Source organism: Otolemur garnettii, unplaced genomic scaffold, assembly GCF_000181295.1.
Source record: "Otolemur garnettii isolate 467f Iridium unplaced genomic scaffold, OtoGar3 scaffold00137, whole genome shotgun sequence".
Lineage (NCBI taxonomy): Eukaryota > Metazoa > Chordata > Mammalia > Primates > Galagidae > Otolemur > Otolemur garnettii.
Window position 1 is genome coordinate 4,850,403 of NW_003852532.1, and position 17,191 is coordinate 4,867,593.

Here is a 17,191-nt window from a genome sequence, read left to right on the forward strand (position 1 = left end):
ACAGGCATGAGCCTCTGCACTAGACTGTTTTTATAAAGTTAACATATGGAATGTGAAAAAATATAAATAATGGCAAAAAAAGAAAATACAAACACAAACTATAGTTCCACCTCTCAGCGATAAGTGTTAGTATTTTCAGTGAATGCTGTTCCACTCCTTTTCTCATATGTCTAATGAGAAATTGTGGCTGGGCAGGGCGGCTCACACCTGTAATCCTAGCACTCTAGGAGCCTGAGGAAGGAGGATCATTTGAGCTCAAGAGTTTGAGATCAGCCTGAGGAAGAGTGAGACCTCATCTCTACTAAAAATAGAAAAACTAACCCAATGTTGTCTCAGGTGCCTGTCCCAGCTACCGCAGAGGCTAAGGCAAGAGGATTGTTCAAGCCTAAGAGTTTGAGGTTGCTGTGAGCTATAATGATGCCATGGCACTCTACCTAGGGTGACAGAGACTTGACACTGTCTGACAAAAATAAATAAACTTGAGACTGTCTGTAAAAAACAACAACAAAAATGAAAAAGTACCTCAAACCGTATCTGTATCTTTTTAGTAGATTACTTTCTTTTACTTACCAAGGTATGGTTAAAGTATGTCAAAAATATATTTGTAGAATTGTATTTAAAATGGCTTCGTGGAATTCTGTTGACTTGTTGCACCCTAATTTATTGAACTAATTGTTGTCATTAAATGAACATTATGGTATCCAAATTTTCACTGTACCACAAAGGGCCTCATGACAGCATTTTTCATGTTGTTTTTGTGTACATTATAAGCAATGCTCAACCCCACCACACATTATTATTGAGATTTAAGGAGTCAGTCACTGTGTTTCCCCACCACACTCTCTTGCTCTTCATTCCTCCTTGTATCAAAGCTTGCTTCTGGGGCCATTTTTTTCCTAATTGAAGTAGATTTTTAAAAAATGTCTCTTAGGGAGGTCCTTTAGTTGTAAACATTCAGTTTCAATTTTTCTGGAAATATTTTTATTTTAATCTTACACTAGAAAGACAATTTGCAGAGGCTCGGCCCCCATAGCAGTGGTTATGGGGCCAGCCACATACATCAAAGGTGGCAGATTTGAATCTGGCCTGGGCCAGCTAAACAACAATGACAACTGCAACAAAAAATAACCAGACACTGTAGTAGGCGCCTGTGGTCCCAGCTACTTGGGAGGCTGAGGCAAGAGAATCCCTTTAGCCTAAGAGTTTGAGGTTGCTGTGAGCTGTGACACCATAGCACTCCAGTGAGACTCTGTTTCAAAAAAAAAAAAAGACACTTGCAAAATATAGAATACTAAATTGATAAGTATTTTCTCTTATAACATTGAATACATCCTTCTAATGTCTCCTAATATTAACTAATGTTGTTAGTAATTAGTAAATTAGTAATTAGTAATTAGTAAATTAGAAGCTGTCTGTTTCTCTTGCTCCTTTAAAGTAATTTATGTTCTCCATTAGGCTTTTTTAAACCTCTTCTCTATACATTGGATAGTCTGTGTTTTGTTATTATGTGTTTACTTACAGGGTTTTGTTTTTGTTTTTGGTTTTTTTCTGCTTTTTTATCTTTTTATAATTTTTTTCTTATTATTATTTTATTGTTTGGGATTCATTGAGCAAAGAATTGGGTTACCCTGGTTGCATTTGTTAGATAAAGTCCCTCTTAAAATTATGTCCTGCCCCCAAGAGGGGTGCCATACACTGGGACCTCCATCCTCCTCCCTCTCCCCACTTGCTCATTCCCCTACCCCACCTTGTATTAGCTCAGCTGATGCCTTCATACTAGAATAGAGTACATTGGAATCCTGCTTATCCATTCTTGCGATGCTTCAGTAAGAAGAATGTGTTCCACCTCCATCCAGGTTAATACAATTAATGGCTGAATAGTATCCCATGGTATACATATACCACAGCTTGTTAATCCATTCCTCGGCTGATGGGCATTTAGGCTGTTTCCACATTGTGGTGATTATAAATTGAGCTGTGGTAAACAGTCTAGTGCAAATGTCCTTACGACAGAAGGATTTTTGTTCTGGGTAGATATCTAGTAATGAGATTGTAGGATCAAATGGGAAGTCTACTTTGAGTTCTTTGAGGATTCTCCATACATCTTCCTAAAAAGGTATTCGTTTGCAGTCTCACCAGCAGTGTAAAACTGTGACCTTCTCTCCACATCCACTCCAGCATCTGAAGCTTTGAGTCTTTATGATGTGGGCCATTCTCACTGCGGTTAGGTGACATCTCAAGGTAGTTTATTATTATTAAATCATAGCTGTGTACATTAATGCAGTTATGGGGTACAAGGTGCTGGTTTTATATACAATTTGAAATCCTTCCATCAAATTGGTTAACATTCAGGGTAGTTTTGAGTTGCATTTCTTTGATGATTAAGGACGATGAACATTTTTTCATGTTTGTTAGCCATTTGTCTGTCTTCTTTAGAGAAGGTTCTATTTATCTTTCTTCCCCATTGATATATGGGATTGTTGGCTTTTTTTCATGTGGACTAATATGAGATCTCTACAGGCCCTAGTTATCAAGCTTTTGTTTGATTCAAGATATGCAAATATCCTTTCCCATTGTGTAGGTTGTCTATTTGCTTTGGTTGTTGTCTCCTTAGCTGTACAGAAGCTTTTCAGTTTAATTAAGTCTCATTTGTTTATTTTTATTGTTGTTGCAATTGCCAGGGAAGTCTTCATAAAGTCTTTCCCAAGGCCAATATCTTCAAGTGTTTTTCTCGTGCTTTCTTTGAGAATTTTTATTGTTTCATGCCTTAAATTTAGGTCTTTTATCCAACTCGAATGAATTTTTGTGAGTGGAGATGGTGCATGTCTAGTTTCAGTCTTTTACATTTGGATATCCAGTTCTCCCAGTACCATTTATGAATAGGGATTCTTCCCCCAGTGTATGTTTTTGTTTGGTTTTATGGAAGATTAGGTGGCTGTAAGATGTTAGTTTCATTCCCTGATTTCTATTTAATTCCCAATGTACCTTGTAGTACAGCCTAAACTCTGGTAGGCTGATGCCCCTGGCTTTGTTTTTATTACTAAGAACTGCCTTAGCTATAAGGGTTTTTTCCTGCTTCCATACAAAATGAAGAATTTTTTTTCCAAGTCTTAGAAAAGTAAACATCCATACATTGAAAGTATGTTGGTATTTCAATAGAGATGGCATTGAATCTGTAGATTGCTTTAAGAAGCATAGACATTTTAATAATGTTGATTCTTCCCGGCCATGAGCGTGGTATGTTCTTCCATTTGTTAGTATTGTCTGCTATTTTTTTCCTTAGGGTTTCATAGTTTTCTTTACAGAAGTCCTTTACCTCTTTTATTAGGTATATTCCTAGGTATTTTATTTTCTTCGAAGCTATGGTGAAGGGAGTTGTGTCCTTACTTAGCCTCTCATCTTGGCTGTTATTGGCGTATACAAAGGCTACTTGTGGACATTGATTTTATATCCTGAGACATTACTGTATTTTTTGATGACTTCCAGGAGTCTTTTGGTTCTCTAAGTATAAGGTCATATTGTCAGCAGAGAGTGAGAGTTTGACCTCCTTTGCACCCATTTGGTTGGCCTTTATTTCCTTCTTTTGCCTAATTGTATTGGCTGAAACTTCTAGCACTGTGTTGAATAATAGTGGCCATAGAGGACAATCTTGTCTGGTTCTAGTTCTAAGTGGAAAAACTTTCTGTTTTACTCCATTCAGTATAATATTAGCTGTGGATTTGTCATAGATGGCTTCAATCAGATTCAGAAATGTGCCAGCTATTCCTATATTCTCAAGTGTTCTAATTAAAAAAGGATGCTGAATTTTATCAAATGCTTTTTCTGAATCTATTGAAAGGATCATATGGTCTTTGTTTCTGCTTCTGTTGATATGGTAAATTATGTTTATGGACTTGAGTAAGTTAAATCAGCCTTGTATCCCTGGGATGAAACCTACTTGATTGTGATGAATGATTTTTAAATGTGTCTCTGTAATCTATTGGCTAGGATTTTATTGAGAACTTTTACATCTAAATTTGTTAGTGAAATTGGTCTGATATTCTCCATTTTTGTTGGGTCTTTTCCTGGTTTTGGTATCAGGGTGATGTTTGCTTCATAGAATGTACTGGGTAAGATTCCTTCCTTCTCAGTTTTTTGGAATAATTTCTGCAGTATGGGTATAAAGCTCTTCTTTCCAGGTTTGATAGAACTCTGGTGTAAAGCTGTCTGGACCCAGGCATTTTTTTCTTGGGAGATTTTTTTTATCATTTCTTCCCTGCTGGTTCTTAAAATCAGTCTGCTCAACAGATTTATTTCTTCTTGATTAAGTCTAGGGAGAGGGTGTGATTATAGGTATTGATCCGTTTCCTCCACATTGTCAAATTTTTGGACACAGAGTTTCTTATAGTACTCAGAGATTTTCTCTTGTATCTCTGTGGCATCCATTGTTGTTTCTGATTCAGGTTATTTGAGGTTTCATTATACTGTTTATTGTTTCTGATTGAGGTTATTAGAGATTTTACCTTTCTGTTTCCATCTAATCTGGCCAAAGTTTCATCGATTTTATTTATTTTTTTGAAAAAAAAAAACCCCAACTTTTTGTTTTATTAGTTTTCTGAATGATCCTTTTGTTTTCAATTTCATTAATCTCTGATTTAATTTTTGTTATTTCTTTTATTCTCCTGGGTTTGGGATTAGATTGTTCTTATTTTTCCAATTCCATAAGATGGTTCATGAATTTGTTGATTCACTTGCTTTATCTTTTTTGAATGTAGGTATCTAATGCAATAATTTCCCTATTAGGACTGCTTTTGCTGTATCCCAGATGTTTTGGTAATTTGTGTCTTCATTGTTGTTATATTTGAAGAATTTAACAATTTTTTTCTTTTATCTCTTCCTGAACCCAACTATCATTCAACATAAGATTGTTTAATTTCCAAGTCTATGTGTGAAGATGAATGTTTTTGTTGGAGTTGAGTTTCACCTTTATTATATAGCATATGTCTTTATTGCCTTGTGGTTTGAGAAGATACAAGGTATAATTTCTAATCTTTTAATTTTGGTGAGGTTTGATTTTTGTCCTAGGATGTGGTTGATTTTGGAGTACATTTCGTGGGTTGATGAGAAAAATGTATACTAGCTTTGGGATGGTGTATTTATTTATTTACTTACTTACTTTTTTTTTTTGAGACAGAGTCTCACTTTGTTGCCCTTGGTAGAGTGCCATGGTGTCACAGCTCACAGCAACCTCCAGCTCTTGGGCTTAGGCAATTCTCTTGCCTCAGCCTCACAATTAGCTAGGACTATAGGTGCCTGCCACAATGCCTGGCTATGCTTTTGTAGCAGTTTTGGCCAGGGCTGGGTATGAACCCGCCACCCTTAGTATATGAGGCCAGCACCCTTCTCACTGAGCCACAGATGCCCCTCAGGATGGTGTGTTCGGTATATGTCTATCAATCCCTTTTGTTCTAGGGTCACATTTAAGTCCTTTGTATCTTTGTTTAGTTTCTGTTAGAGGGTCTGTTCAGTTCTGTAAGAGGGGTGTTAAAGTCCCTGACATTATGGTGTTCTATCATATTGCTCAGACAAATCAAGATCTGTTTCATTAGCATTCAGACACTGCCATGTTGGGATCTTAAAGTTCACAAGAATACTTCAGGGGCAGGTCTCACAGTGCTTCCTGACTCCAGTTCCCATGGGGCGTGGAAGACTCTCAGTTTGTCCCAAGAGTGGACCTCTTATACCGGCAGGCAGAATTAAGATAGCCATGCTTTAGGCCCCTGCTAAGACCTTCTCATGACCTTCCCACAATGGCAGCTCCCTGGCCCCAAGCCCTTCTCAGTATGGCTATCTTCCAGCCATCAAACCTATGGCAAATCCACTCCAACCAGTATTCAAATCTGGTTGCCATATACTATTCAAGTCTGCCCACTCTTTCAAGCTTTCCACTCAATGCTCAGCTTCGCCCAACACCTGAAAACTCTGCAAAGGCTTTCTCCCATCCTGGATCTCTTGGGGGGGGGGGCAGCCAAACCCAGTTGGTGGACATCACTTGCCTAATTCATCAGATTTCTACTGCTCTGGGTCATATGCTGTATCCAGCTCACCACCTCCTCACTGTGCTCCTTGAGCTATACCTCTGGGTAATGTCCCTGTACCAGGTATGGTTGGGTTCTCTCTTTTCCCCCAGTAGTTCTATGAGAGGTCAGTTGAAAGATCCTTTTGGTGTGCCATCTTCCCCTCCCCCTTATGTTTTTGTTTTTTGAGACAAGGTCTCGCTCTGTTGCCTGGGAAGTGATATCATCATAGCTCATGATCCTCCTGTTTCAGTCTCCTGAGTATCTGGGACTATAGGTGCCCACTGCTATGCCCAGCTAATTTTTCTATTTATTGTAGAGATGGGGTCTTGTTTATGCTTAGGCTGGTCTTAAACTCCTAGCCTCAAGCAATCCTCCCACTTTGGCCTCCTAAAGTGCTAAAATTATAGGCATGAGCCACTGTGCCTGACTTACTGTGGTCCTTTTTTTTTTTTTTTTAATTTTCCTGCTTAGGATTTATCAAGTGTCATGAAACTGTGGATTGATATCTGTGATAGAAAGAAAAATAGTTCCCCAAAGATGTTCATGTCTTAATTCCTGGACCCTATAAATATCTATGTAAAGACTGTATATGAAATTAAAGTAGCTATTCATTTGACCTCAAATAGAAACATTATCCTGGATTATCCAGGTAGGCCCAGTGTAATCACAGGGATCCATAATGTAGGAGAGTGATGTTCCAAGAGATGAGAGTGAAATAAAAAGGACTCATCCCACTCTTGCTGGTTTATAAAATGGAGGAAGGGGCTATACACCAAAGAATGTGGGCAGCTTCTAGAAGCTGGAAAAGGCAAGGAAACAGATTGTCCCCTAGAGCTTCCAGGAAGAAATGAATCCTGCCAAAATCTTGATTTTAGCCAAGTGTGACCAATGTTAGACTTCTGACCTTCAGGACTAGTAAGACAATTCATTGTTGTTTTAGCCATGAATATTGTGGTAATTTGTTCTGGCAGCTACAGAGAATTAATACAGTGCCTTTTAAAAGTTCTGGGAAATTCTTCAAATATCTCCCTCAATATGTGCCCCATTCACGTTGCTCCATATTCTTTTTAATCTCTCTTTAATATTGTCTATCTTTTTATATTGGTGATCACCTAAAATGATTAGCTTTCTACTTGAAATAAACTTATACTTTTATAGCTATATATTAAGAATTAGTCTGTAAGTAATTGTTACATTGTATATAGTTTTAAAACAAAATTGTATATATACTTGGACATTATACTATGCTCTCAAATTTTTCTTTTTAAGAAAAGTCCAGTAAAATTGTTCTGATCAAATTAATATTGTATTGTCTTTACAGTAGTCTACTAAAAGAGCTTCCATCAATTCTCTCCTTTAAATGCTAGCAACTACTTTTAAGCTATAAAACCTCAATTTTTTTCACCTAAGAATTTCTACCCCTTGGTCCCCATTCCACCTGACAGAATAGTGAACAAACTTTGTCTTTGCAGCCTTGTGCCCACAGCGCATCCCCCAGCTTTGGTCAATGGAAAGACTATTCCCTGCAGATGCCAGTGGCAATTGGAGTACTGACCGGGCTGGCCCAGATAGTCCAGAGGGTCTTCCCCAACCCCAGGCACAAGAAAGCCAAAAGAATTCTGACCAAACCCACAAGGGAACCACAGAGGCTACCTTTATCCTCACTACAACTGGCCAATCCTGACTGGCCATGGGGAAAGGGAGGCAGCTCTTGCCCTCTAATGTGTCTGGCAGGGTCTATGAGCTCTTCTGCATTGTGTGTTCCAGTGAACTGAGTCTGCTCTGCCCCCTACTGAGAGAGAAAATTGAGGCTTGACTGCACTGACTTGGACAAGGCGGGGTCTCTACTAGGTGTCCCATCTGCTAGGAGAGATCTTTTCTCTGCCCTCTGGAGTGACTCTGCCCTGTGTCTGCACCTTGCTGGCCTCTCCTAGAGGTTCAGCCAGGCTCCCCCACCCTCATCTTGGAGAGAGACAGGCCTAGTCTCAGGCCACCCTGCCTTAGGAAGATCTGGGAATCTGTTAGCAGACCTCCATGCCCTCTGACCAGCCATGATGAGGATTGCTGTGTATCCAGTCAGTTGCAACCAGGACTCCAATGAAAACCCTGGGAGCTTTGAATTTATTGGCCTAAGGGTCATTTGTGCTGTGGCAGGGTAGAGGGGAACCACAGTGGTTCTATTGTTTACTACAGGAACTTTAGAAAATTACAAAGCTCCTTTAAAGTGGGTTGATGGCTGGTTGATACTAGGACAGAAGCAGACTGGTGAGACAAACATCACACACACACACCCAGCCAGCACCTGGTGGTCTATCCCCAAGCACTACCCTACCCAATTTGGAGAAAATAAGGCTGGCCCTTAGAGAATCTCATGCTGCAGCCTGGGAAGGGGGCTTTGGAAGGCTGTGTGTGGAGGAGGCCACAGATATATACTCTAATTCATTTCAATGGTCAGAAGTGAAGAGGTAGCAAGACCCATATCCTGGGACCTCTGGAACTAATTTCAACCTGAAAGTTTTAATTTTACTTTTAGTTGCCAAAAGGTCTCTGGGGTGCTTTCTTTGAGTCCCCAATTAGATTATCTCTTAATAACTATTTAGGGGCAACCTAACATTTCATCTAAAAAACTATAATTAATATAAAAAATAAGCTGAAAATACACATGGGGAGGAACCAGCAGAAGAATCCTGGCAACATGAAAAATCAGAGCAGATCAACTCCCTGAAGATATTACAAGGGAAATATACCTAAAAATATATAATCCATAGGGAAATTGTTGAAATGTCAGAAATAGAATTCAGAACATTGATGGCAAATATGGATGGAATTGAGGAGAAGATGAAAAAGGAAAACTAAACAACAATCCAAAAATTGTCTCAAGAAATTAATGAAATTAAAGACAAAGTCACCAAGGATCTATGCATAATTAGGAAATATATACCAGAGCTTAAGTTATTGAAAGAGGCATTTGAGGAGCTTTAAAATACAGTAGAGAGGGTCAGTAACAGAGTAGACCATGGAGAAGAAAGAATTCCATAAGTTGAAGATAAGACTTTTGAACAAACCCTATCATTCACAGAGACAGAAAAAAAGAACAAAAACAGAATATTCCCTGAGAGAGTTATGGGATTTCTTCAAAAGACTGAGCATCTCAATGATAGGGATTCTCTAAGGAGAAGAAAATAGCACTAAAAGCACTAAAGCTCTGCTTCAAATCATCACGATGGAGAATTCCTCAAGCATTGTGACAGACACAAGAATTCATTGCAGTAGTTTCAGAACCCCAGTACAACTCAAACAAAGCATCTCTTATACACATTGCAATTAAAAGAGAAAATCCTGAAAGTAGCCAGGCATAAGAAAAGGGAAAAATATTAAGATGACCACAGATCTTTTAGCTGAAGCTTTTCAAACCAGAAGAGGGTGATCAGCTTTTAACCTTCTTAAACAAAGCCATCACTGATCCTTCAACCAAGGATCCAGTATCCTATGAAACTGAGTTTCATTTGTGATGGAGAAATCAAATTTTTTACTGATGTGCAAATGTTAAGAAAATTTGCCACAATTAGACTAGCTGTATAGGAAGTACTCAGACTCATTTTTCATACTGACCAGCATTATGATTCATTACTAAAGTAAACACACCCAGACATTAAAGAAAAAAGCCTAGTTTCCACAATGGTATAAGCAATAAAACAATGGATAGCCATAAAACAAGATGAACAAAACTGTACCATAGTATAGGCAAAATACCTATATGCCTCTGGCCAAAAAAGTCATTTGAGAGAGAGCAATGAAAAGACTTTGTGCAGGCATACTTGTGAGAAACTGAGGCAGAATCCTATATGGCCAGGTTAATTGCAGGCCTAACATGACCAAGGCTTTGGTTAGAATAGCATTTCCAGAGTTATCCAGACTGCATTAAAGAATTAAGGTTGACTTTATATGGCCAATAAAAAAGCCCTTTGGAAAACTGGTTAGATACCCATCAATAACCTTTCCTGATCTGTGGTAACTAATGAAGGTTGCTTGTTGATGGGTCCAGGAATGGAAATGTGTTCGGGGACCTCAAGAAGAGGAATTTATCCAATGCATACAGGTATCTAATGGCACAGATGAAACCTGGGCTTGTGAAAGGCTTTTGAGAAGTCTAGCCTGAAAATTCCTTATAAAAAGTTCCAGCAAAAAACCCTGAATTAAAGCCCACATGGGAGCAGAGGTTTGCACACAAATCCCTGTATGCCCAAGAAGTTTCTCTATGCTTTGCTCAAAGATCCAAAGTAACAGCCTCCAAATGGCAAGGCCAGCAAGGGTGGGTAGTCAATCTACCTTGTTCCTCCATAGCCTCAGGCGTCATCAGATAAGAACAAAGAAGTAATGGCTAACAACATGTTCTCCATTAAGTTATGTTAAATTGGGTTATGTTGATAGGGTTATATCAAAAGGTATATGTTAAATGGATTATCAGATGGCTAGGAGCTAATCACGAGGTAGTCACATGATGTTTAATTGGATCAATGAGGTCATTGCTGTATTGTGCACATGTACAGAATTCCCTATATAAACCAACCATGAATAAAGAAGCTCACCATTTTGCTTGAGCGAGCAGATGGTCACCTTTATTTAAAACACAATTTCAATAAGCATGCTTATTCTCCATGACATTGCTTTTCTGTGAGACCCTTATGGCAACACCATATCTATCAATTCTCTCAATAAACGTGAACGGCTTGAATTCTCCCCCCAAAGAGACACAGACTGATTGATTGGATACAGAAGTTCAAATGCAATGTCTGTTGTCTCCAAAAAAATACCTAGTCTCTGAGGTAAAACAAGACTCCGAATGAAGGGATGGAAAACAGTTTTCCCTGACAAATTGAAATCAGATAAAAGCAGGGGTTGCAATCTTATTTGTGGATACAATTGGATTTAAATCAACAAAAATAAGGAAATACAAGGATGAGTATTATATACTGATCAGGGGAAGCATATAACATGAAGAGATTTCATTCATTAACATTTATGCCCCCAACCTAAACACTAAATACATAAAGCAAACACTAAGTGACCTGAACAATATGATATCTGCCAGCTCCATAATAGTTGGAGATTTCAACACCCCTCTGATAGTACTGGACAGATCCTCTAAGTAGAAACTAAACAAAGAAGTAATGGATTTAAAAATGACCTTAGAACAAATAGACTTAACAGACATATAAAGAACATTTCATTTCATCCTAGTAAAACTAAATTACACATTGTTTTCATCAGCCTATGGATCATCATACAAAATTAAAACCATGTCTTAGGGCACTAATCTAACTTCAACAAATTTAAAAGAATAGAAATTATTTTTTCTTAAACCTTCACAGAATAAAAATTGAACTCAACACCAACAGAAATCTCTATACCCACATAAATCATAGAAACTAAATAACCTTATGCTGAATGACAGCTGGGTTAAGGATGAGATTAAGAAAGAAATAATTAGATTTCTTAAACAAAGTGATAATGAAGCCACAAGCTATCAAAACCTGTGGGATGCTGCAAAAGCAGTCCTAAGAGGCAACTTTATAGCATTAGATGCTTTCATCCAGAAAACAGAAAGAGCAAGTCAACAACCTAATGGGCCATCTCAAGCAACTGGAAAAGGAAAAACAATCCAACTCCAAACTTAGCAGAAGAAAAGAAATAACCAAAATTAGAGCAGAATTAGGTGAAATTGAGAACAGAAGAATCATTCAGAAGATCAGTGAAACAAAAAAAGTTGATTCTTTGAAAAAATTAATAAAATCGATAAACTTTCAACCAGGCTAACCAGAAACAGAAAAGTAAAATCTCTAATAATGTCAATCAGAAATGAAAAGGGGGAAATAACAACAGATACCAAAGAAAAACAATAGTTCCTCAATGATAACTACAAATAACTCCATGCCCAGATATTTGAAAATGTAGAGGAAATGGACCAATGCCTGGAAACATCCCACCTTCTAAATTCAACCAGCAAGAATTAGAAATTTTGAAGAGGCCTATATAAAACACTGAAACTGTGTCAATAATATAAACTCTTCCAAAAATGAAAAGCCCTGGAACAGATAGTTTCACCTCAGAATTCTACCGAACCTTCAAAGAGGAGTTAGTACCTATATTGCATAACCTATTTTAAGACATAGAGAAGGAAGGAATCCTCAATACATTCTACAAAAAAAGTATCACCCTGATTCCAAAACCAGGAAAGGATTCAACAAAAAGGAAAACTATAGGCCAATACCAATAATGATTATTGATGTAAAAATATTCAATAAAATCTTAGCAAGCAGAATACAGTGACACATTATAAAAACTATACATCATGACCAAGTAAATTTTATCCCAGTGATGCAAGGTTGGTTCAGCATAAGTAAATCCATAAAGGTAATTCACCATAAAAAACCAAAAACAAAGACCATATGATTCTCTCAACTGATTCAGAAAAGACATTTGACAAAATCCAGGATCCTTTTCTGATTAGAACACGGAAGAAAATAGGTATAGGTGGGACATTTCTTAACCTGATAGAGGTCATCTACGATAAACTCACAGCCATTATCATATTGAGTGGAATAAAATTGAAGGCATTTCTACTTAGAACTGGAACCAGACAAGGATGTCCATTATCACAACTACTATTCCACATAGTGCAGGAAGTCCTAGCCAGTGCAATCAGGTAAGGAAGGAGATAAAAGGTACTCAAATAGGGATAGAGTAGGTCAAATTCTTGTTCTTCAGAGATGAAATGATCTTATACCAGGAAAACCTCAGGGACTCAACTACAAAGCTCTTAGAAGTGATCAAGAAATATAGTAATGTCTCAGGATAAAAATCAGTAATGTCCACAAATCAGTAGCCTTCATATATGCCAATAATAGTCAAATCAAGAATCAAATTAAAGACATAATACCCTTCACAATAGCTCAAAAAAAAAATGAAATACCAGCTATAACCTAATAACAGCCCAAAAATACAGGGAGGGGGGAGGGAAGGGGAGGAGGGAATGGGTGGAGGGAGGAGGATTGGAGGGATCACTTCTGTGGTTTATCTTACAAGGGTATAAGTGAATCTTTCTAAGAGTAGAATATGAACGTTTTAACACAATAACTAAGAAAATGACATGAAGGCTATGTTAACCAGTTTGATGGAAATGTTTCAAATTGTATGTGAAAACACCACACTGTACCCAAGAAGTGCATTAATGTACATAGTTACCATTCAATAAAAGAAAAAAAGAAATACCTGGGAATATACCTAACAAATGATGCGAAGGGTCTCTATAGTGAGAACTACAAAACCTTGAGAAAAGAAATAGCAGAGGATGTTAAATAGAAGACCATACCATACTTGTGGCTGACAAGAATCAACATTGTTAAAATGTCCATACTACCCAAAGCAATATACAGGTTTAATGCAATCTCCATCAAAGAACAAATATCATACTTTCAAGAACTTGAAAAAATAGTATTTTTTTTTTCATATGGAACCAGGAAAAAAACCCACATAGCCAGTACAAATTTAAGAAATAAAAGAAAAAATCTGGAGGGATTACATAAGCACATTAGTTTATACTGCAAGTCTATAATGATAAACAGCATGACACTGACACAAGAATAGAGATAGATCTATGGAATAGAATAGAGAACCTAGAGATGAACCCAGTGATATATCACTATCAAATCTTTGATAAACCAAACAAAAGTGCACTGGGGAAAAGAATCTCTGTTTAATAACTGATGCTGGGAGAACTTGTTAGCCACATGTTCAGCCACAGAAGACTGAAATTAGACCTGCACCTCTCACAACTGACAAAAATTGACTCTTGCTGGACAAAAGTTTTAAATTTAAGACATAAAACAATAAAAATTCTAGAAGAAAGTATGGGGAAAACTCCTGACAAAATTGGCCTAGGAAAAAATTTTATGAAGAAGACCCCTATGGCAGTTGCAATAATGCCAAAAGTAAATAAAAGAGGTTTGATAAAACAAAAAAGCTTCTGCACTGCCTAGGTTACCACAACTAAAGAAAACAGACAGCCTTCAGAATAGGAGAAGATATTTGCATGCTATAAATTTAACAAAGAGTTAATAACTAGAATCTACAGAGAACTCAAATTAATCAACAAGAAAAGAGCAAATAACCCTATTTATAAATGGGCAAGAGACTTGAAGAGAAACTTCTCTGAAGATGACAGATGAATGATCAAAAAATACATGAAAAAAATACTCGTCATCTTTAATCATCAGAGAAATGCAAATCAAAACCACTCTGAGCTATCACCTAACTCCAGTGAGATTAGCCCACATCACAAAATCCTGACTATGCAGATGCTGTCATGGATGTGGAGAGAAGGAAACACTTATGCACTACTGGTAGGATTGCAAACTAGTACAACCTCTGTGGAAAGAAGCGTGGAGAATTCTCAAAGAACTAAAAGTAGACCTTGAATTTGATCCTGCAATCCCATTACTAGATATATACCCAGAAGAAAAAAAATCATTTACCACAAGGACATTGTGGTACACGACAATGTTTATTGCAGCCCAGTTCACAGTTGCCAAGATCTGGAATCAACCCAAGTGCCCATCAACCTGTGAATGGATTAACAAACTGTGGTATATGTATGCCATGGAGTACTATTTAGCCATTAAGAAAAGATGGAGACTTTACATCTTTTGTGTTTACCTGAATAGAGTTGAAACACATTCTTCTTAGTCAAGTATCATAAGAATGGAAAAACAAGTATCCAACGTACTCAATACTAATATGAAAGAAACCAATATATAAACAACTACATGCCTACATGAAAGAAAATCAGAAGTATATCCCGTTGAGAGGGAGTAGAAAGGAGGGAGAGGGGAGGAGGGAGAGCAATATCTCACCCAATGTGCACAATGTGAGGGTGTTCATCATGCCCCTGGGCTGAAAGGCTCAACTACAACTGGAACTTTACCTCAGAAATGAAAACAGAGTCACCTAAACATTTGCACCCTCATATCAATCTGAACTTAAAAATAAAAGAATATTCTTAACCTAAGAAAAACTTTTCTCAAGTTTCCTTCAAAACTTCTTTCTTTTACCTCCTTCACTGAATTGAAACTACTATCATTAATAGATTTTAAACTATTATCACCATTTAGGAATAATGTGAATAAAGTGTCCTTCTAAAACTTTCTTTTCATCAATGTCATTCTTCTAAGCACAAAGTGCTCTAATGTTATAAATAGACTTTTTCTCACCAGGGTTCATACATTCTGACTTACTTTATCTATATCTGGTAAGGTAATGCATTTTCTTCCAACCTTTAGTGGGGTAAAGTTCATTTATCTTCTAATCTAGAAAATAAGTCCTAATAACCTCTGACACTCACTAGAAACACAACTGTACTTTGGAATCAGTTATCCACCTTCCTTTCATTGTATCCTTATTTATTGCTGAAAAATATTAGTATAGCAAATATTTCGGTGTCATGTACTGCCAAAGGAATTTCATTGCAATAGTATTGTGTTAAAATGTATCGTTTGATTTTGATCTGACTAGCACAGATGAATTATTTCCATAGTATGTTCACCCTGGAATGTCTAACCACAAAAATCACGTGCTCTGTTAGCTTCCATGCAAAATTGAGATGGACTTACTAAAAGACAGTGCAAATTAAAAACTTCAGTCATTGATAAAAAATCAATTTTTTGCCCACTTCCCATCTCTAATGTTTTTAAGCAAAGAAGAATCCTTGGATCTAGGTTTCAAGGTTTATTTATTTACTTATTCTGAGACAGAGTCTCACTATGTCGCCCTTGGTAGAGTGCTGCAGCATCACAGCTCACAGCAACCTCAAACTCTTGGTCTTAAGCAATTCTCTTGCTTCAGCCTCCCCAGTAGTTGGGGCTACAGTCGCCCACCACAATGCCTGGCTATTTTTTGAATGTAGTTGTCATTGTTGTTTAGCAGGCCAGGGTCAGGCTTGAACCTGCCAGCCTCAGTGTATGTGGCCAGCACCCTACCCACTAAACTATAGGCACCAAGCCTCAAGGTTTATTTTTTTTTATCTTCCTTTAAGTACTTTATAAAATGAATCAGCATCATTTTTCAAATATGTAAAATGTTCTGAGGACCTACTGTAAAATATGTGAAGTGTTCAACGTGGTGTATTGTACAAGTTAATTGTTGCGTAGATGATTGATCTTGTTATTTTTATGCTGTGTTGTGCTTCTGGCTGCTTCAAAAATAGCTGGTGAGTTTTAGTACATTTAGTACTTTTATTGTACAGTGTTTGGTTTGCTTGATCAACAGAGCCACAGAGGAAAATGCTTCTTCTCTGGTACACAGAGTTCACTGAATATGGAAAGGTTTTGACATTTTTGTTTCATACCCAGTAAAACAATCCAAAGAAGTCTTTTCTGCAATATGTTGAAATGACTACTTAATACAGTGACTCATAGGAGCTTTCTAGGAGAAATCAAGTGTTCAGATGAAACAATGTGTAGTTTATTAGCCACTAGTGATATGCCTTTTATTGACTGGACTCTGGTAAATACCTGACAACGAACAGAACTTTACCCGAAGGGACACGTATCATGTACCATGTAGTCTAACCACATCACTAAAGGTCTGTGTAACTGTGAGCCTCAAATGAAATAAGATGCCAACTAGTCTTTAATTTAAATAAATGTGTAAGTAAAGTGTGAGTGACTACAATGGTTTTATGTCCCTATAAAGGCAGAAGTTGTGGGAACCCTTAGAAATCTATTCAAATAAAAAGCAATAAAGAATTTTCACATTGCCTTACAGTCATAACCCTTACTATTCATAAAAGCTTACATATTTTAACAAAGCTACTTGTTTAGGAATGATCTTTTCTGTTTAACCCCAGAAAAATTTCCGAGCTACAACCGATTTATTTTTGTTAGCTACTTTAGACATAATTTGTACATAAACTCATGATAGCAAATGAAGTTCTAATCTCAATAGAAGTTAAGAACAATTTTCATCTTTTAATTCTCTTTGTCAGGATATAATTTCAGAGGAAACATGCTTAATTTTAGAGATTTTTAAATTTTATATTTCATTTTGCGGCCCTATTGGTTTGCTCTCTTTCGCCT